The 23,482-nt window shown below is 40.0% G+C and overlaps 1 protein-coding gene across 2 annotated transcripts in view; it reads left to right on the top strand.

The window, feature by feature from the left end:
- CSGALNACT1 (chondroitin sulfate N-acetylgalactosaminyltransferase 1) overlaps positions 1-23,482 on the top strand; it is a 341,897-nt gene that overhangs the window by 79,369 nt on the left and 239,046 nt on the right. For both annotated transcript variants that reach the window (XM_080928538.1, XM_080928539.1), the window contains exon 2: positions 7,036-7,170. The gene's annotated coding sequence lies outside the window, so the exon portion shown is untranslated. The remainder of the gene's footprint in view (positions 1-7,035; positions 7,171-23,482) is intronic.

Here is a 23,482-nt window from a genome sequence, read left to right on the forward strand (position 1 = left end):
AGGCTTCTTAGTGAGTACTTCTTTGGACTCTCAGACCAGATCACCAAGTAGGATCTAGAAGGGTGTCTCTGTGTCTGAGGTGGTGACAGAAGTCTTCTATTGGATCTCCTGTGTGGGTGTAGAACACAGAGACATCTTCCCTGATGGGTATGATTCTGCTGGGTACTGCTTCATAGTTCATTTCTCTTTAAAAAGAGTTCTTGGGGAAGGAAGAAAGTTTGAGATCCTATTACCAAGCTCTCTGATTCTTTTCTTGGCATACTATGAATGGGCCCATTCTTGACATGTGCTAGCTCTTGACATGGAGCTGTTCATATATGTCATGTCTGTCTAATCATTTTCAAGTTACATTAGGCAATCTACAAGTCAGATTATTGGCATCTGTCTTTATAAACACCTCCCTGATGATCTGGAAAGCCAGGTCCAAATTTATATTCATCAGCAGCCTTCAGTTGCTTTCCAGTCTTCCTTTTTGTGTGTTAGAGAGAGGAGTGTGTGTACATATGTATAACCACAGGCACCGTGTATATGTACAGATGCATACAAATGGTTTCCTCTCCCAAAGTGATGATGTGGTTTATTAACAGAAATGGAAGCAACTATAACAAGTATCAGGGAGAATAATGCGGTCCAGAAAATGGAGTGGATTCTGCTGGGGTCACCCTGGAAACTCTGGCTGTGGTGTGGCTGGAGGAGGTATCAATGGGACCCATGATATGTGTTGCTTAGAGCATGGGCAATTCTCTTAGTCAACCTAAGATATAGAGTTTCAAATCTCTGTGTGAGTGGAGAGAGCAGATGTGAGGTTTAAACCATGCCCAGGTATATGAGAGGTTAAATATAGTGAGGTCTATCACCCCAATTTGGGAATGGTAGGATGTGCTAAACTGATTTTAGAAGAAACCTTTGATCGGCTTTGAATTTTGGGTTGTATACCTACAGATTTCTCACTTGCCTCACGTAGACTCAGAGACCACATCCTGTGTTTTTCATTGGCCTCTTTCTTCTGAGTCTCTCCCGAGCCCTTCAGGCTTCTGTAGTGCAGGTGTTGTTGGTGGTAGAGTTCTGCTGTGATGACAAAACTGGGCAGAACCAAGAACACGAACCCCCCTTCCTCTCTGCACCCACCAGCTCCCTGCCGCACACGTCTGTTCTCTGATCCACTTTCTGTCCCTGTTCTGCTCAGTTTCAGTCTCAGTCCTACACTTACCTTGACGGAAAGTTTCTTCAGCTGCCCTGGGATGCTAGTGCTACGCTTGCCTTGCTAGGTCACTACTGTACTGAGATCCTTTAATGGTAGAAAGGATTTTGTGGGATCACATGGAAACTATCTCTAACAACACTTTCCTTGGAGAAGGTGCCAGTCTAGTTTCAAAAACCAGATTTATGAGTGAGCTTTGGAACAAAACAAACTTATCATTGTGCTGTTGTTTTTAGAATATTTTAGCATCTGCGAAGGTACTTGGCATACTTAGGTTTGACAGATGCATTAAATATGCTTTCAATTGGTGAGGGTTCTTGCAGCTCCAAAGACCTGTGGTTTGAGTTCACTCCTATCACACAAAGATTAGAAAATACAGAAATTCAAACAGAATCATCTTGGGAAGCAGTTTCCTAATCCCATCCCGCCTCTCTTTTGTTTACTATTAAAATCTAAGGGAGTCACTTGGGTCTCCAGAAAGGTCTGCATGAGCTTTTGTATGTGGGTCAATAAGCACAGAGAGGTAGGAGGGGAATCATGAGGCCTTCAACCTGCACACAGGGATGCTTAAGGCTGATCTTACCGCTGTGTGAGGGTGGAAGGTGAAATTTGAAAGGTGAAGTTGCAAAACTGTCACCAGAAATAGAGCTCCTTGAGTTTAAATGTGGCTTGTGGGTCATTTTATGAGTCCTGTCATTCTTATCAGTTTATTAATATGAGATTTACCTTTGTATGTATGTATGTATTATGAATGTATATATGTATATGTATATATGCTGCAAAATTATAAAATAGATTTAAAATACTGTATATATCTGTGTGTATGTATATATACAGGTGTGCATATATATATACATGTGTGCATATATATATATATATATATATATATATATATATATATATATATATATATTAAACAGGAATGAAAACATCCATTCCTCTGAGCTTTATGGAGTTCATTTTCCATGGCACCAATTGTATAACATCTATGTGTTTTTTCCTCCTCTTTAAGTAGGGATACTAAGAAGGACTATTTAATCCTTTTCTCAGGATCATGCAATGAGAGAAATTGGTGACTCCCAGGTCTATACTGACACTTAATGAATATCATTAAATGCAGTGGCTTCTATCATTTTCACAGCTGTTACTGTAACCTGGGCTTCTTGTTCACTGCCAGGAGTCTCTCTCTGCTCCCTCATTGGCTTCTTTGTTCTCTCTGAAACCTCCTCAGTCATTTGAATGTATTGGCTGCTCCCCCAGGGGAATGTGTGCCATGTTCTGAAGTGCTTTTATTTATAGGTCATGAAGTATACAATGTTTTCTTTTTTTAGTATTTAAAGTTTTTATTTGATTTGTTAGAGTATAAGACATAACTGTGATACTTCCCTGTTGCCATGGAATCCTAATATCGGACTTTTATCTTGATGAATCTTTCTGTAGCATTTGTCTTGGACCCTCTATCTCTAAGAGAAGTAGAAGGGTCTTTCCTGACCTCACTATTCTTTCTGCTCAGTGTCTCATTGACGTCAACTCCCATAACCGGTAACTGCTCAGAAATGAGATCAAGTTTACAGAACAACTTCCTTTCTTAAACATTTGCTGAGACATGGCCAGAGATGGTTAGAAGTGCCCAGTAAGCACATAACAACTCACAGTCATCCACAATTCTGATTCCAGGGAATTAAATAACTTCTGGCTTTAGTGGGCATTGAGCACATACATGGTAATACAGATATGTGCAGGCAAAGCATTCATATGTATGTGTAAGGGGAGGAGCTGCTCACTACATCCAGTTCCCTAATTGTTTGATTGGCTAAGTAAAGACAGCAGAAGTCAATCGTTTGGTAAAGATATGGAGGTCGGTTTTCTGGATTCCAGAGAGGAAGAGGAGGATACAATACAGAGAAAGGCCTTTTGGGCAAGCAGTATAGAAAGGACCATGGGCACCATGTAGCCTGGCTAGCTCAGATTAGACCCGGTGATGGCCTTCGTCACCAGTAGAATTCCAACATAAAATACTGATGGGTTTAGGACAATAGATTCTGAGCCCAGTGGTTGTGACATCTGGCTGATTTTAAATATTAAATTTGTCTAATGTTTTCTGTTCATGACAATTGCAGTGGGCAAAAGAGAGGTTGTAGCCATGTGGCAGTCATTGGGGGGTCAGCAGAGTCAGCCATGGGAGCTGTAGAGTGATTGCAACTTCCCGTGTTTATGGGAGAAGTGTAAGCTAGCCATGGGTGCTAGGTGAGATGGCAGCCATTGTACTAGGCAAGGAAAAAACCGACTAGAGGAGCTTGGCGAAGCTAGCCATGGTGAGACTGTCATTGCCAGCACTTAGCTGGAACAAGTGAGGATTCATTCAAATTACATGCAGCATGTATGCATGTACATATATATGTAAATGGAATCTAAAAATAAATAAATAAACAAACAAAGAAATATTTACTGAATAAAATGCTTTCTTAGACAGTTTGCGTATCTTGGTCATCTGTGAGCTTCTACATTCCCTACAAAGGAATCCTACCTAAGTCCCATCAGTCAGCAAGGCCCCACTGCGGAAGCCAACCACAGAAACCAGTGAGCGCTGATATATGAAGCCAGTGCCTACGTAGGGCCTTCACACCTATGTTTTAGTGTCTTTGGTACAGGAAGGTATTCTGCATCTACCCAAAGAGAAATGTATAAACCAACATAGCCACAAAACCCTTGACCAAAAATTCTGTCCTGCCTGAAAGATATGCTAGGGCCATGGTGGCACAAAGTATGTGAGAGTGACCAACAAATATCTGTTCTGACTTAAGTCCCACTCCATGTGATGGAACCCATAGCTGATATGGTTTGTGTGAACAAGAACAGGAGACTAGAATTCTCAGGGACCTAGGGGTAAATCCAAACACTACTGGTTATAAAAACGAACCAACCAACCAACAAACAATCAAAACCAAACGAAGCCAAACCCACCCACCCCCACACAAATAGGCATAAAAATCTTCTAAGGATATTCTACTACACTCATAGATAAATGTCTTCTTAAAGCCATTATTAGAGAAGCTTCCTCCTGCAGCAGATAGAAACCAGACCCACAACTGGACAAAGTACAGAGACTGAGAGAGACTTTGGAACACTGCCATAAGTGGCATATTTTCATGAAATCCCTCCTCTCAAAGCTCTAGAAAGCCCATAGAAGAGGAGGCAGAAAACGTTTAAGTGTCAGAAGAAACGGAGAACACCAAGGAAATAAAACCCTCTAAATCAACATGAGCAAGCAATAAAACCCTCATCTGAGCTTAAGAGAGCCTGAGGCACCATGCACCAGCCTGCAGGGGTCTGCCTCAGGTCCTCTGCATATATTTCATGGTTTCCGATGTAGTGCTTTTGCAGGATTCCTGAGTGGATCCAAATATGTGGATCTCTGATTCTTCCGCCTTCCCTCGGGCTGTTTTGTCTGTTTGTTTTATTGATTCTGACGTGTTAGATTTCTTCTGTTTTAATTTATTTTATTTTCTCTCTTTCGAAGCCTGTTTGTTTTTTAATGAGTGAGTGGATTCAGATTAGAGGGGAGGTGGGGGAGGGCTGGGAGGAGTAAAGTGAGGGGAACTATAATCTGAACATATTATGTGTGGGGAAATCTATTTTCAATAAAGAGGCAGGAGAAAAACAAAGGAAAAAAATTCCCTTCAGTGTCTGTGACTCCATATTCCAGCCTAGACGCCGCTGCACGCCATGCCTCCTTCTTTCCTAAATTTCCAGCATCTCCTTATGTGCCCACGTCACCTGACGGCTTTGATCATCATTTCATGGACGACAAGAAAACATTCTAAAGGTCAAAGTCTATCCAGGGAATGCTAACTCAGAACCCATCCATATCCTTCCTGCTAGACAAGGATTTTCTCCTTGCTGCCATCCCCCACCTTTACAGCTCACCAACAGCACCAGGTCCTGCTCCCTCCGTAGATCTCTTACCTCTTCGTCATTGCTTTCCATCATGTTATGGTTCAGCACCTTGAGTGTATGCATGCATCTCTCACCATCAAAAACATACCGTGAAACAGAGTTCCATTCGAGGAAAGGCTTCATTTTTCTTTTCAGTGTTTTCAGTCAAAATCATAGAGAAGTTGGTCCTGGGTACTCATCATGTTGTTCTGGTTGCTTCTACGTTGATATCTTTTATTTAGGCTTTACCCCCAGAACTCAGCGTCTTCTGCATATTGTATATGTTGCTCAGCTTTCCATGTCCAAAGATAAATTCTGTTCTTTTGGCCAGGTCTTGCAAGGTGGCCTTGCTGACTTACCTGGTGCTTCCTGTGTAGTCCAGTTGATCTCCTGCTCCAGCCTACCATGGGCTAAGATTATAGGCCTGGATCAACATCTAAGGATCAATGTTTCTTGACTTTTACTCCCTCCATGGTAGTTAATTATTTTTCCCATTGCTGTCAAATATCTGACAAAAGTAACTTAAGGGAGGAGTACTTTATTTTGGCCTTTAGTTTGAGGGTATAGTCCATCAAGATCAAAGTTATAATGACAAAAATCCAAGAGAGCAGGTCATATTGCATTTACCATCAGAAAACATATATAGACAAATGGTGTTGTTTTAGTTAGGGCTTTAATGCTGTGAGCACACACCATGACCAAGGCAAGTCTTATAAAGGAAACATTTAATTGGGGCTGACTTACAGATTCAGAGTTTCAGTCCGTTATCATCATGGCATGAACATAGCAGCATCTAGGCAGAGGTTGGAGGACCCGCGAGTTTTACCTCTTATTCCAAAGGCAATTAGGAGAAGACTGGCTTCCAGACATCTAGAATGAGGTCTTAAAGCCTACACCTACAGTGACACACTTCCTCCAAAAAGGCCACGCCTCTACGTAGTGCTACTTCCTGAACCAAAGATATTCAAACCACCACAGGTGTGTACAGCTCCTTCCTTTACATTCAGTCTAGGAGTCCAGACTATTGAATGATACCACCCACATTTAGGATGGCCGTTCCACACCAATAGACCCAATTTACTCATAGGCATGCCTAGAGAATTGTATTCTAGGCATTTAAGATCCGATCAAGTTGACAATCAATTTAACTATTGCACATGGTCTTTTCCATCTTAGGCATGGGCCCCGCCATTCCTCCATGTTGAAGACAGAAAACTATGGCTTTTCTCATTTGCTTACATTTCATTCCCATTCCGTTAGCAAACCTTGGCTGTTTTCAAAGTATATATTTAAAATGTGTATTTGGCATCTTACTATTTTTTAGTCAGTGTTTTTCCACATTTTTGGGTTTCTCTCATTATTCATTTGACTCTGGTCACTAAGCTTTAGCCATCCTTTGGCTTTTATTGTGTTCCTGCAGGTCTTGTTTCTTGCTGTTCCTCTGGTCCTAAGGATGCCCCACCAGCTGTCTGTAGGACTGTCTCTTAGGACATTATATTAGAAGAAGGTTAAAGAGATGAAAGGTTAAAGAGTGGTCTTAGAGTTAGCCTCATAGGTCTGCTTTTATAATATCCAATATGAGTATTGTAGTAGAAGTCAATGGATTAATTTCTGGCTCTTACATACCTAAATGTGGTTGCTTGAGTAACAATAGACCATTAATAAGTATAGATGTGAACATTAAAGGTAGAAACACCCAATTTTCATGCTTGTATCTAACAGTACATCTCGAAGTTTGAGGAAGGTTGGTCAAAGACATACTGAAGTCAGTATGGACCACACTGTACATAACAGGGATGCTTTGCTGTCATTGTCTTTTACTCATAGAGCCATATTGTTGCTCCCTGATCCCTGCTTCCAGCTGTTCTTCTTACTGACATCTGTTTTATTGTGAATAGGTCCCTTGACCAAGAATGACAGAGTGAAGAGTTGCTGTGTGGATCTACAGTCCTCAATGTGAGAGGATTTAAACAATCATTTCTGTGGCTGGAATCCTCCAATGTTCCACTTTATTGCCTCTGGAGCATAACCAGGTAGGGTGTGAAGATGTTGTCATTATTTTTCTCATTGTTATGACAAACATATCTGACCATTTAAAGAAAGAAATATTTATCTTGGTTCATAGTTTGAGGGTACAGTTCATCAGCACAGGGGAGCCTTGGTAATGAGACATACTGTATCTATAACCAGAAACAACAGGAAATGAATCCTCTGCCTAGCACACTTTCTCTTCATCATTCCAGCTTATGGGATGGTGCATCTCAGACCTATGATGGGTCTTTCCACTTTAATTAATGTAATCTAGAAACGACTTCTCATACACATTCAAGAGTTTGTTTCCATGGTGATTCTAATCCTACCCTGTTGGCAATCAATATTGGTCATCCAAGATAGAGTAGATACAAAGCTGAAAATCTTAAACCCATACACCCAGTGTGGACTCTCAAATCCACATTGTCTTGTAGCTGAGTCTTTTTCCAGTGAGTGTATGAGCTGACCAATGGAATCATCTAGACAATTGGTACTAATTCTCTCAGAGCCTGCATCCTCTCACTTGAAAAGCCAAGAGGGTGTATGTTACCCGTTTCTTCTAAGGCTGCATTGGAGAGGAAAAATGTTTTAATTACGTTTACTTCTAATTATCACTGGACTTCAGGCTTTCGATGAAGTATGAAAGACAGTGCTCACTACTTAGCATCTCCTAGGCTGCAACACACAAACTTTTATTATTCAGTTCATGTCACCATAATGAACCATCATATATGATAAAGAATTGCTGTATTCTGTTGACATTTTTCTTTTTCTTTCTAGAATTCAGCCTTTTCTTGTTTGCCAAGCTTTGAATGTGTCTTCTTTCGTCTTCTTTCTTCTTTTTGTGGCAGTTTAACATTTTTCTTTTAAAAACAAGAGCAGAGGTTTAATTATGCTGTTGACCAGAATTTAAGATAAGTAGTTTATAAACTATTAAGATCCATTTCTGTCTTAGAATTGAAGACAAGAATGTTATGTCTTTGTCACATTCCCATGAATAGAAAGAGAGACACCAGTGAACGTGTTTTCTGCATTGTCTCTCCAGGTTGTTTATCGTTTACTCAGATGTTAATGGTATTCCTCAGCTGTTTAGATTGCATGGTGGTTTCCAGTATCTTAAAGGCATTCAGAGATGCATTGGCACCTTGCAAGGAAGGTGCTAAATATGTCTGAGCTGTGATTCACTCCTGTTTGTAGAAGGAAGCTTCAGTGGGAGGGAAACATTTCCAGGCATCCCTAAAGCTGGATGAAAGGCAGAGTTCTTCATGAATACCCTGCAATTTTTTTGTTATTTATTAATCTAGTGGGTAGCTATTGCTTGTTTCTCTTGGTACCAGATTCTGTGCTATTCAGGCACGTAAGGAGGACTTCTGTTCTATAAAGAGTATTTCTGCTGTAAGGAAGGTGATGGTAGAGCGATGGGAAGCCAGAGCACTTCTGTGAGACTAATGAAAAGATTGTCAAGTGTGGGTGGTTGAGAAGCTTGATGTGTGTGTGTGTGTGTGTGTGTGTGTGTGTGTGTGTGTGAGAGAGAGAGAGAGAGAGAGAGAGAGAGAGAGAGAGAGAGAGAGAGAGAGAGAGAGAGAGAGAGAGAGAGAGAATTGGAGCACATTTGGGAAACTTCTGACCTGTGTACTATATACTTAACACCATGTTTCTCATTCTGTACAAGCTCATACCTTTACTTTTCGAATTACACACACACACACACACACACACACACACACACACATTTCCACACACATGAACACATATTCAAAGAAAAGAAAAATCTAATTGCCTAGAACAGTGAAATAATATGGTGCACTTATGAACTGAAATTCTCCATACTCATTAAAAATCATACTGTGAATTAATAGTTAATGGTTCGGGGATTGCTTGTCACTTTTTAAACATAAAAAATAAAAGTATGATGTAAAATACAGTATCAGTTTGCTAATGTTGTGTTCTCAGTCGGACCTGCTGTACTGTAGTAATCTTACCTCCCTTCCACCTAGTCCGGCTCTTCTAGCCTCTCTCTCCTTACCGGCCCTTGATCTTCCTGCAGCTTTTGTTGCCTTCTTACAAGCTGCCAAGTTCACTTGTTTCTACCATTAATTACCATCTTTACCTCCTGAAAGAATATAAGTTATTAGGGACAGAGTCTTATATGATTTGCTGACAGTGACACCTTGAAAGCTAAGAACAGTCAATGTACTGTACCTGGCAGCTCCGCATAAACAATGAGGAACAGATTAATAACAGATGTGAGATTAAATTATAATATGATTGGCTATACTTTTATTTTTCTGAATTTTATGTTTTTCTACAACAAGCGTGCAATTCCTCTGTAATAGAGGTGGGAAAGGCTCCACATGATTCCCTATGTAGACTGAAAGAGGTCGTCCTTGGGAACGGCTGGATGCATGACTAAAGATGGCAGAGTCAAGCTCTTCTGGTTGAACGTAGACAGACCTCGGTAGCTGTTGTGTCAGGCCTGGGTTCTGGGCTTGGCTAACCACTGGGTCTTCAGTCTATCTTTGTCTTCTCTCCCCATCATCTCCATCATTTCCCTTTCCTGAGCCCACATGCTGGTTCCTGGACTCTATGTTGTTCATGCTAAGGTCTGCTCTCAAACCTGTCTATGTCTTTTTCCTAAGTTTATTGTTGTTTGGGTTATAATTTCAACATCTGTATTTTCTTTGAATATAAGTTTGTATCCTGCTCTCACTTTTTTTTTTTTGTTTTTTCCTCACATTTTTTAATTGGAAATTCTCTGTATTACATTTCAGATGTTATCCCCTTTTTACAATCCCATCCCCCTTCCACCTCCAGTTGCCTCCAATTGAAGGTGCTTCCTCTGCCAACCACCTCAGCATCTTGGCATTCCCTTACTCTGGGAAAACGAGCCTTCAATGGACAAAAAGCCTCTTCTCCCACTGATGTCAGAAAATGCTGTCCTCTGCTGCATATGCACCTCAGGCCATGGGTCTTTCCATGTGAACTCATTGGTTGGTGTTTTAGTCCCTGGGAGCTGTGGTGGGTTTGGATAGTTAAAAAAAAAATGTTCTTCCAATGAAGTTGCAGACCCTTTCAGCTCCTTCAGTCCTTTTTTCTAGCTCCTTCGTTGAGGTTCTCATGTTTAGTCTGATCTTTCCCTACACACATCCTCCTCTGCATCAGTATGGCTCTGGCAGAGCCTCTGAGGAGGCATCCGTATCATATCCCTGCCAGTAAGCACTACTTGGCCTCAGCAATAGTGCTTGGGTTTATTTGTATCCTGCTCTCTTTTCATGACTTTCTGTGCTGATTATGGCCTAATCATCTCTTGAATTTTCCTGGCAGCTGTAGATTGTGCCAGGTTTTCAGTGCAATGCCCCAGCTGCAACACAAGCACGTTAGCCACTGTTAGCTGAAGCAGCCAGAAAGCTACCTCCAATGGGAGCCCAGTGGAATCTGGCCCAGTCTATTTTAAGCCAGAAACCAACCATAGAAACACTCAGAGAACATATGCTCTTCTTGTCTCTTGTGTTACCTTTTCCCCCTCCTTCAGGCACACAACAAGTTGGTTGAGAAAAAAGCTTTCTATTTTCTACTTCTCTTGTCTTCAATAATGCAGAAGCTGTTCTGGTCTTAGTCTTATTTCTATGTGCTTTAGTTAGTTGATACTTGGATTCCCATTTAGAAAGTAGACATGGTTTCTGACCTTTCACAGATGGCATTAGAGTAGTTTAGGGTGACTTGACTGCTTGTGGAGACACTATATATGAATACACATATATATTTAATGTCAAACTGTTATCAATATTTAAAATGTAATAAAAGAAAGTGAAATATTCAAGATTAAACATGGTTGCTGTAATTCCCTGTTAAAATGATTTTGTTTTGTTCAGAGGCATAGATTGATTTTGAGGAATAAGGATATTACAGAACAGATTCCTAAATTCAATAAAGGCTTATTGAGATTCTGTTATTACTGCAGCCAGCAGTGAAGGAAACTGTAGAGATCAGCTAAAAATGGTCCAGGAACAATACAAACCAGAAAGACCCATTGTTAAATATTTCAAAGAGGAAGAGATTACTCAGGAATAGGTAGGCATGCATGGACATTCTGATGAAGACAGAATTATGAAAACATTAGTAGGTGTAGACTGTCGCCTAGTGAAAACAAAGGATTTCACAGGAGGGTAAGAATATTAAGAAAGGATAGGAAGAGGGTCTTTTGTGACAGGCAGCCTGTTGCTCATGGGTAGGATTTCAGGGAACAGGCAGATGAGGAAGTGAGAGATGAGATGAAAAAAATACCTTCATCAAAAGCAACTTAGGGGAGAAAGGGCTGATTTTATCTCCCAGGTTATATACCATAGCTTTCAGGAAGTCCCAGCAGTAGGCACTGGAAATAGCTGGTCATGTCATATTTAATGTCATACATGCATGACTAGTACTCAGAGTCTTTTCCACTATTATATAAGACCTTATGCTAGGTAATAGTACTGCCCACAGTGGACTGGGTTTTCCCACATCAATTAATGAAATCAAGACAACCCCTCAGACATTCTCACAGACCAAGTGTTTGGATATTTCTTTGTGGAAACTCTCTTCCCAAGTGATTCTTGGTTTTGTCAAGTTGACAATCAAAACTAACCATTTCAACATGTTTAGGAAACATATGGAAGAAAGACTTTTGGGCTGGAGTAAGCACCCCTATGTTCAGCTTCCTAAGGGATCCTTAGAGGTTCACAGGTTTCTATGTGTTTGACAAAAAATTCCCAGAGGTTGTCAAGATTTTTGGTGTTTGTGACAATGTCCTTTTCCCCTGAATTCAATTATTAAATGAGGCTTCAAAATCCAAGGTGAAAAGTTTTTCATAATCAGGATTTTAAAGCCTTTCTTTGCCTTCTGTGATTCTAACACAGTTGAACTAAACCCTGTATCGCCAATAACTATTGAGAAAACAGGTTAATTTTAAATAATGGTTTTTACTGAACCTATGTAGTAAGTAATCAGAATGCTTTTAACTAGAGTCTGTGAATGCGTCTTTAGAGGCCCACTAGAGCTGAGATTGTTTTCAGATTTTGCAGACTCTTTGCGATTTTCATAATGTTGTCACTGTGATCATTCAGTGTTCTGATTTTAATGCTGCTTTAGTTTATTTCCTTGTACCTAAGTTGTTTCATAGCCAATAAAGAGCCATCCATATCATTTTTGCACATTTTTGAAGTCTAAACATAGTTACTGAAAATTTACAAATTATGTTTATGTAATTATTATTTATTAATTATTAGAGTTTTCATAGTATTTCAGTTAGGTTATTCCTTTCAAAGGTTACTTACGATAATTATATTTGCTTCAAGTAGATTATCCATTTAGATGTGTAGCACTAAGTCTCTGAGTTGGGATTTATTCATGAAGTCATGAATCAGTTAAAATTCTCTTGTATTATTTAAATTTTGAACTTATTCTTTACCTTCTTTATAAAAATTCTTCAGTATATTCAGAAAAAAATCAGGAGACACAAGCCAAATATTTGATTATTTTTCTAGAAACATATGTATTGTGTGATCGTATGATTGTGTTTGTGTTTGTGTGTATGTGTGTGTGTGTGTGTGTGTGTGTGTGTGTTTCTGAGATGGGGACTTAGTGGGCAGAACAACAAGATGAGATGTGATTGACTCCAAAGTATATCATAGGATGTTTCTAGAGGAGATGTGACATTGAAGGAACACTGAAGGGCAGTTTCCTATTACTTTGCAAACCTTAAAAAGAGGCAGTGGCCTTGTAGATGTAGGATTATGGCCGCCAAGCCTGATGACCTGAGTTTGATCCTCAGAACCCATGTGTGGAAGAAGATAACCAATTCCCACAAGCTGTCTTCTGAACTCCAGATGAGAGCTTTGGTACACACAAATAAATGATGGGATTACAATTTAATGGTGACACCTGAACTCTGCCGTGTTTGTTATTCTTTAAGAACAGGAAAGCATACTTGTCAAAACTCCCTTTTCTTGGGTCGATCAGCATGCTTATACATTAGCTTACAGCTTCCATCTCTAATATTTGAAAATTTAAAATTCTTTAGCTCAACTTAACTACTTTCATTTCTTAGAGACATTGACTCTAGTCTACACTTTAATTACATTCATTTTAAAATAGTTGGAGAAAAATCTCATGACCACTCGCAGAGTTTAATACGTTTTTCACATGTTTTGTTGAATGCTTGAATTTATGCCCATGCTTAACGCTCCTGTAATGAAAATATATGGGTGGAACAATCTTCCATTCTGTGCTCTGTTCTGTGAGTTATCGTGATTTACGGCCCATGATTTTCACATTCTGTCTGATGAAGCAGTAAATGATCTTTTCAGCTTTTTGAAAGTGCTCCTCATTCGAGGGGCACACATTGGGTTTTGTGTTCCAAATACCTTTTCCTTCCTGTCCTTCAGTGGTTGTGCTCCGTGAAGGGCCTGGACCCATTGCAATAAGTATCAAGGGAGGTATCACAAATACTACCTTGCATTGTCATCCATTACTGCATTCTCATGGTGTCAATCAAAAGTTCAATCTTCACATTCACAAGATTCTGAGGTAGATAAGAAATCAACACACATTGGAAAGAACATGTAAACAAATTGGTTAACATATGTGAAGAGAACAGGAAGAAATAGAAGAAATTTTAATTTTTTATGGGAACTTCGATGTGTTCTTTAACTTTTCTGAGGTATTCTTCTATTACTGTGAGGTAAAGGCAATAGACTGGACACATCTCATCCCTACCTGATTCCTAGCACTACTATTTGGTGTCTGCAGACATCTAGTTAGGAGGGCTTTGGAACTGTGAAGAGTCCTAAGGTATCCAAATCCTTACCTCTAGCTTGGAGATTTGAGTTTATGGACCTCAGAGGGCAGCAAGCAGCACTACCTGAAAATTATTTATGAGGCCAAATGTAACAAATCCACCACATTATTTGATGCATTGAATTAGAGTACTGGGGACCATATATGTTTGCTGTGGGGACTTGTTTCAGGGGGGACATATATATTGTGGTCCTAGGCTGTAGTTCAGTTGTGAAGTCTGGAAGAAGTCAGTTTCAGCAGGAGAATTTCAAGATTGACCATGAGAAAAGAACAAGTGTCCATTCAGAGACCTTGAGATTAAGCCTTTCCTTCTTCCTTTCTGTTTGGTTTTTCTTCTATATGTTGTCTTAGGAAGCAAACTGTTTATAAATACACATCTTATAAGCAGCTAAAGCACTATATTAAAAGCATGAAAGAAACATTTTGTTTTTAAGTGCTCAATTCAGTGGTGAATATTCTACAAATAAATTTGCATTTTCTTCCCATAAATCCCCAAATTTATTTACCAAGGTAATTTGAAGCAGAGTAAAAATGTCAGTTCTTTATTGAGCAATCCTATAAAACAAACAATATCTTCATTCTGCTCTTAGATTTACAGTTTCGAAAGCCATTTCAGCCTAAAATTCCAGTGTGAGTTACTTTTGGGGTGAACAGGACAGTGTCAAGAAGTGCTGGAGCAAAATCGTCTCACTTCTGAGAAGTTTGCCTGAGCCGCTGGGCAGGCCCTGGTTGGGGACCTCCTGAGCCAGGCAGAAATAGTCCCTGAGATGATAATTAGAAAAGGCTTCAGAGTGAGTAGTATCGGTTTCTTTTGTGTCCTGTATATGGAGTAACATTTTCCTATCACTTCAAAATTGCCAGTGTCTTCTCAAATCTGTGTCTGGAAGCTGTGTTAGGACCATTATTAGGTTCAGGAGGAAAGAACTCGTATATCATAGGAAGAGGAGGAGGGTGAAGAGGAGAAGGATGTGGGAGGGAGAGGCGAGGAGAAGGAAAGAAAGGAGGAAGAAGGAGAAAAAGGACTTAGAAAAATGGAAGAACTAAAACAGGAGGAGGAAAGAGAAAAAGAGGAGGAGAAAGAGGGAAGAAAAGAAGGCAGAAGGAGGACACTGAAGAGAAAGAGGAACAAAGGAATAGGGGGAAGAGGAAAGGGAGGAAGAGGGGAAGGAGGGAGGACCTTTGTGTCTCTTGTTTAATCAATCCACATACCTCAGATTCCTTCCTGAAGAACTGAAATCTCTTACACAATAGAAATTCAGCATCACAAGTTTCCCAAGTAGTTTCGAGCAACAGGAGGTTCCCTATACTCCCCTCCTCTGTCCACAACTGGAACCCAGGCTGCTGAAAGCTTAGGGAAGTGTGGCCATCCGCAGCCGCACATACTTGGCATGTCAAGCAAGCTTTTGTATTCTGCAGGGCTCTGTCTGAAGAAATGGGTGCTGTACTGTTTGGAAGGGAGCCCAATCTAGGAGCCCTTCCTTTGAGGGAGAGAGGAAAATTAGGGTACTTGGCCATCAACTGTTTTTAAAATTTAAGATTTGCTCTGAATAGATTTACTTGTAGGGAGTGATTTTTATTAATTTTTGTTTTTAGATTTTTAAAGAGGGGAAAATTTTGAAAAGATCACCCAAAGGAAATAATTTCTATAACATTTTATCCTATCATTAAATTACAACAGAAAATAAGCTTTTTTCATTACTAATTTTTAAAATTATCACACAAAGTAATAGCTCCATTACAACATTTGCATATATTCTTTGTCCCTCTAGATTTCCCTCCACTCCTTCCCTTATCCAACCCCTCTCCTTCTGGTTCTTCCCCAGTAGCCCTTCTGCTTTCATGTCACATGTATTCTATTTCTCCTCACCTTACAGGTCCCCTCCCTCAGCTTTCATGTTTCATGACCCACAGATATACACATTTATAAAGCACAAGCTCTTGGCTTTCCACCAGAGGAAGCACGTGACACTGGTCTCGGCAGTTTGGCCTCGTTAACATAATGATTTCCAGTTCCATTCACTTTTCCGTAAATGTCATGATGTCATGAACAAAGTTCTACTATGCATAATGTACCGCATCTTTTTTATGCACTCGTGTGTTGATAGACATTTTGGTGGGTTCCATTTCTTAGCGATTGTGAGGTCATGAAAGTTCTTTGGGTATACATATCCAGCAGTGGTAAGCTGGGGCCTGTGGTAGTTTCAGTTTTAGCTTTGAAAAAAAAGCTCCATACTCATTTCCACACTTCCGTGCAATGGGGAAAGGTTTTCTTTCTCAGAAGCACTGCCTGCACTCATTGGAATTTACTAGGAGGTAAACACAAGATAAGTAAATGCAGGTCTGATCTTAAGTCATGGGAGACAGGAAAAAATATACATCTGTCTTCAGGACTGCCGTTCTCTTTTTAAGATGCTGGTGTGGTTGTGTGGAGGAAGCAGCCATGAGTCATAAGAATGTTAACAGAAGCAGACAGCACATCCTTTTGTTCTGTGTTTCCCTTTCCAAGCATCAGCTGACTGGAATGTTTTCCTTTCATTGCAATAGATCTGCCCAGCACTACAGACTTTCTGCCTCTGTGATTACCACATTTTGGGAGTGGTCTTGGTTCTAGGGTTGGGGGAGAATGACATTACTTGGGTGGGGTTGGCGTGGCATCTCCCTAGCTCTTCATTCATGGCCTCCTTAGCCTGTTTGCTTATGCTGGGTGGTAATGGAGCCGAAGGTTAGCATGGCTAGTGTTCTCTGTCGTCACGGAAGGGGAGAAACCAGACAAAGGTCTCCAGAGATGTTTATTACACATACTTCAGTGGCCACCTGCAAAAGAAACTGTTTTTCTTTTTGACTCAAAGTTTTCTATCAGGAAGGAGAAGTCAGACTCACTAATAAACTTTCTCACTGAGAGTAACATTGCCAGGACAATCGTCGTTATTAACTGTTTAGAATAATGTAAAGATTATTTATTTATTTATTTATTTATTTATTTACTTCATATCCCACTCACTCCCACAACCCTTTCCCCATCTTCCCGAACTTCTTTGAGCTGGTAGGGAATCCTGGGTATCCACCTTGGTACTTCAAATCTCTATGAGGCTAGGTGCTTATCTCTTGTCAGACAAGGCAGCTTAGCTAGTAGAACATTTTCCACATACAGGCAACAACTTTTGGGGATAGCCTTTGTTCTAGTTGTTAGAAATCCACATGAGACCAAGCTGTACATCTGCTACATAAGTGCAGTGAGGCCTAGGTCCAGCCCATGTATGTTCTTTGGTTCTTAGGTGGTTCAGTCTCTGAGAGCCCCAAGGTTAGTTGACTTCATTGGTCTTCCTGTGGAGTTCCTGTCCCCTTCAGGGACCCACAATCCTTCCTCCTGATCTTCCATAAGAATCCCTAAGCTCCATCCACTGTTTGGCTGTGGTTGTCCATATCTGTATGAGTCGGCTGCTGAGTGAAGCCTCTCTATAGACAACACGTTCCTGTCTGTAAGCATAAAAGTAGCATGAATAGTGCTAGGGTTGGTGCTTGCTCATGGGAGGGTCTCAAGATGGGCCAGTTATTTTTTGACCATTCCCTCAGTCTCTGCTCCCTCCCTGGTGCCTGCCTTACTTGTAGACATGATAAATAGGTTGAAAGTATTGTGGGTGTCTCTATCGTACCACTGGGATTCCTGTCCAGTCATAGGCGGTGGCCCCTTCAGGTCCCATATTCCCAACATGGTGAATCACAGGTAAGGTCACCCCTCTTGATTCTTTGGTGCCTCCCTTATCCTAGGTCTCTGTCTTGTCCTGATGATGCCTCTGCCTCCTCACCCTTGTCAGTTGCAGATTTCCATTATTTTTTATGGCCATGTAACCATCTCTCTTGTCCTTCCCCACACGTGATGTAAACTGTTGAACCTCACTCACTGTCACACCTGACGTGCCAACTCTGACTTCCAAATCAACAAGAACTCCAAGACAGTAAGGCGGTGCTGCAATTGTTTGGGTTGATGGTCTGAGGAAAATGGAGAGAAGGTCAGTTTTATATAACAGTAGAAGCAGGTTTGATCTATGAGGACAACCTCAAAACACATGACCTATAATCCCTAATGGAAAGATAGGAAGGGTACTGAGGATTTGTTTACTAAACGCTGAGACATTAGGATGATGTGCAGACCTTTAAGTGACTCATGAAGAGACACACCTCACAGAGGCCCAGAACTGACTGAACTGAATGTTGAGGAGAATCCAAGACACAGCCACAGGTTCATTTGTGAGTGACAGACCCATGACGTTTGATAGAGGATTCGCTTCTCTTGGTTTCATGTAAAGTGATGGTCCGAGAGAGCTTCTCTTGCTAACAGAACATTTCACGTGTTTATCGCATTATTTACAGAGAGTTACATGAGAGCAGAGCATGAACACTAGACCCCATCCAGTTCAGGCTACTTGTGGCTCCAAAGCCCAGAAGTATATACCTAAGATGCTGGCCTATTCGGTTACTAGTGAAGACTGCTAATAGCTTCCTGCTGCTTGTATGTACAAATGGTCCTTGATACTTGACATAGATCCAGCCTCCTCTCCCCTCATCTCTTCTTATAAGAAAGAGATGCTTCTTCCTTACTGGGCATCATCTAAGCTGAATTATATCTTTAAAGCCCCATAAAAAATCCTGAGGTTTGTGTTCCAACATAAGAATTTTGAAAGGATTTAAATATTCAGTTCATAGCAAATAATTAATCACAATCTGTCACTTTTCTAACTAAATAAGAATAAGGCTTTGAGCCAGCCTGCAGTCCCCAGCTTCCCCCTCCCTGCCCCAGCTTGCTCCAGGGAACCAGTAACCCTGCATTGGGCTATACCCAGCGGGACAACACAGTGTGAGGAACAAGAACTCAGACCACCTGCCACCTGGAACAGCAGTGAGCCAGTGGTGAGCCAGCGGTGAGCCAGCAGTGATCTAGGGACAGAAGACTGACAACAAGATGGCAAGAGGAAAGGGAAAGAACGTACCCCAGGGAAACCAAGACAACCTGGCAACACCAGAACCCAGCTCCCCCATCACAGCAAACAGTGGAATGCCAAACACACCAGAAAAAGAAGACGCAGACTTAAAATCATACATCAAGACGATGATAGAGATCCTTAAACAAGAATGGGAGGAAAGGCATAAAGAATTAGAAGCTTTTAAAGAGAAAACAAGAAAAACACTCAAAGAACTCAAAGAACTAGAGGAAAACAGAACCAAAGAGATGAAGGAATGGAAAAAGGAATTTAAAACAGAAATTGACACAATAAAGAAAACACTAAAAGAGATAACCCTAGAGGTAAAACACCTAAAAAAGAAACCAGGAGTCACAGATGCAAGCATTTCCAATAGACTACAAGAGATGGAAGAGAGAATCTCGGGGGCCGAAGACAACATTGAAAACATAGACAAAACAGTCAGAGAAGATGCAAAAACCAAAAAGCTCCTAACCCAAAATGTCCAGGAGATCCAGGACACAATGAGAAGACCAAAACTAAGGATAATGGAATAGAAGAGGGCAAAGAATATCACCTAATAGGCACAGTAAATATCTTCAACAAAATCATAGAAGAAAGCTTCCCTACCCTTAAGAATGAGATGACCATGAGCATAAAACAAGCCTACCGAACTCCAAATAGATTGGATCAGAAAAGAAACTCCTCCCAACACATGATAGTCAAAACACCAAGTACCCAAAGTAAAGAAAAAAATATTAAAAGCAGTAAAGGAAAAAGGCCATGTAACATATAAAGGCAGACCAATCAGAATCACACCCGATTTCTCAACAGAGACTATGAAAGCTAGAAGAGCCTGGACAGACATCACGCAGGTCCTAAGATAGCAGTGTCAAAGAAGAAATAAAGAAAGAAATCAAGGATTTTCTAGAATTCAATGAAAACGAAAGCACAACATACCCAAATGTATGGGATGAAATGAAAGCAGTACTGAGAGGAAAACTCATATCTCTGAGTGCTTCCAATATGAAACTGGAGAGAGCATACACCAGCAACTTGACAGCACAACTGAAAGCTTTAGAACAAAAGGAAGGAGTTAAACCCAAGAGGAGTAGATGGCAAGAAATAATCAAACTTAGGGCAGAAATAGACCAAATAGAAACAAAAAGAACCATTGAAAGAATCAACAAAACCAAGAGCTGGTTCTTTGAGAAAATCAACAAGATTGATAAACCCTTAACAGACTGATTAGAGGGCAAAAAGACAGTATCCAACTTAACAAAATTAGAAAGGAAAGAGGAGAAATAACAACTGAAAATGAGGAAAATCAAGAAATCATCAGATCATACTACAAAAGCCTATACTCAACAAAGCTGGAAAATCTGGAGGAAATGAATTAACTCCTAGACAGATACAAGATACTAAAGTTAAATCAAGACCAGGTAAACCATCTAAATAATCCCATAACACCTAAAGAAATAGAGGCAGTCATCAAAAGCCTCCCAACCAAAAAGAGCCAGGTCCAGATGGCTTTAATGCAGAATTTTATCAGACATTTATTGACAACATAATACCAATACTCTCCAAATTATTCCACAAAATAGAATCAGATGGAAAACTACCTAATACATTTTTTGAGGCTACAATAACCCTCATTCCTAAACCACACAGAGACCCTACAAGGAAATAGAACCTCAGACCAATCTCACTTATGAACATTGATCCAAAAATACTCAACAAAATCCTTGCAAACTGTATCCAAGAACATATCAAAACGATCATTCACCATGATCAAGTAGGCTTCATCCCTGGCATGCAGGGATGGTTTAACACATGAAAATCCATCAACGTAATCCACTATATAAACAAACTCAAAGAAAAAAAACCACATGGTCATCTCACTAGATGCTGAGAAAGCATTTGACAAAATTCAACACCTTTTCATGTTAAAAGTCTTGGGAAGACCAGGAATCCAAGCTCCATACCTAAACATAATAAAAGCAATAAACAGCAAACCAACAGCAACATCAAACTTAACGGTGGGAAACTTGACGCAATCCCACTAAAATCAGGGACTCGACAAGGCTGTCCACTCTGCCCCTACCTATTCAACATAGTACTGGAAGTCCTGGCCAGAGCAATTAGACAGCAAAAGGAGATCAAGGGGATACAAATCGGAAAGGAAGAGATAAAAACATCACTCTTTGCCGATGACATGATAGTGTACTTAAGTGACCCCACAAATTCTACCAGAGAACTCCTACAGCTGATAAACAAGTTCAGCAAAGTGGCCAGATATAAAATTAACTCAAACAAATCAGTAGCCTTCCTATATTCAAAGGACAAACATGTGGAGAAAGAAATTAGGGAAAAGATACCCTTCAGAATAGTCACAAAAACTATGAAATACCTTGGTGTGACTCTAACTAAGCAAGTGAAGGACCTGTATGACAAGAACTTCAAACCTCTAAAGAAGGAAATCGAGGAAGATCTCAGAAAATGGAAAAATCTCCCAAGCTCATGGATTGGAAGGATCAACATTTTAAAAATGCCCATCTTACCAAAAGCAATCTACAGATTCAATGCAATCCCCATCAAAATTCCAACCCAGTTCTTCACTGAATTGGAAAGAGCAATGTGCAATTTCATTTGGAATAACAAAAGACCTAGAATAGCGAAATCCATCCTCAACAAGAAAACTTCTGCAGGAATCACTATCCCTGTCCTCAAGGTATATTACAAGGCAATTGTGCTAAAAACTCCATGGTACTGGTACAGAAATAGGCATGTGGATCAATGGAATAGAATAGAAGATCCAGAAATGAGCCCTAACATGTATGGTCACCTGATTTTTGACAAAGGAGCTGTAAACATTCAATGAAAAAAGGACAGCCTATTCAACAAATGGTGTTGGTCCAACTGGCACTCAGCATGCAGAAGAATGAAAATAGACCCTTTCTTATCTCCTTGTACAAAGCTCAAGTGCAAGTGGATCAAAGATCTACATATTAAACCAGGTACACTGAAACTATTAGATGAGAAAGTAGGGAAAACCTTAGAACTCATAGGTACAGGAGAAAATTTCCTAAACAGAACACCAATAGCTCGAGCTCTAAGGTCAAAGATTGACAAATGGGACTTAATGAGATTGCAAAGTTTCTATAAGCCTAAAGACACTATCATGAAAACAAAACAGCAGCCAACAGAGTGGGAAAAGATATTTACCAACCCCACATCAGATAGAGGCCTAATATCCAAGGTATACAAAGAACTCAAAAAGCGAAATACCAGAGTATCAAACAACCCTATTAAAAATGGGGTTCAGACTTAAACAAAAATTTCTCAATTGAGGAATATCGAATGGCTGAGAAACATCTAAGAAAGTGCTCAACATCCTTAGCCATCAGGGAAATGCAAATCAAAACAACCCTGAGATTCTACCTCACACCAGTCAGATTGGCCAAGATCCAAAACTCAGATGACAATAGATGCTTTCGAGGATGTGGAGAAAGAGGAACAGTTCTCCACTGCTGGTGGGGTTGTAAACTGATACAACCACTCTGGAAATCAGTCTGGCGGTTCCTCAGAAAAATGGACATAGTACTACCTGAAGACCCAGTTATTCCATTTCTGGGCATTTACCCCAGAAATGCTCCAACATACAACATAGATACATGCACCACAATGTTCATTGCAGCTCTATTTATTCATTGGTTCATTGCAGCCAGAAGCTGGAAAGAACCCAGATATCCTTCAGTAGATGAATGGATAAAAAAATTGTGGTACATTCATACAATGGATTACTACTCAGCTATCAGAAACAATGGCCTAACGAAATTCTCAAGAAAATGGATGCATCTAGAGAATATCATTCTGAGTGAGGTAACCCAGTCACAAAAGAACAGACATAATATGCAGTCACTTATAATTGGATACCAACCCCAGAAAGCTCTGAACACCCCAGAAACAACCCACATACTGTTTGAAGATCACCAAAGCGGGAAAAAAGAATATATTTTAATTAAAATAGAACTGTATCACATCCCCCTTTCCTTCCTACAGCCCCTCCCAGTTTCTCTCCTATTTCCTCAAATTAATAACCTCTTTTCCTATATTATTGTTACATATATACATATGTGTATGTATATGTACCCACAAATACTTAATTACAACCTTATAAAATGTATTTGTATACTTTTATGCAAAAATGCTTAAAAATCTGTACATTTATCTTTGTTTTTTAAAATAAAGTTAAAAAAAAGAAAAAAACCGAAAAAAAAATTAAGGTTGAAAGGAAATTTAAAGACCATTTAGTTATGCTACACAGCTATGTAGTAGACCAGTCTACTAGTGCCTACATATCACCTACACATCATCATCAATGGGGGGGGGGGTTTGAACCTGCTTATAAAGAACCATCTATAGCAATCTGACATTTAGCAAATCTATGAGTATATTCAAGTCCCTCATGTGAAGTGGTTTAATATATGTGACCTAAATGCATCTACCATCTTCCCTTAGC

This window comes from Micromys minutus, assembly GCF_963924665.1.
Source record: "Micromys minutus genome assembly, chromosome: 14".
In the NCBI taxonomy this organism is placed as follows: domain Eukaryota; kingdom Metazoa; phylum Chordata; class Mammalia; order Rodentia; family Muridae; genus Micromys; species Micromys minutus.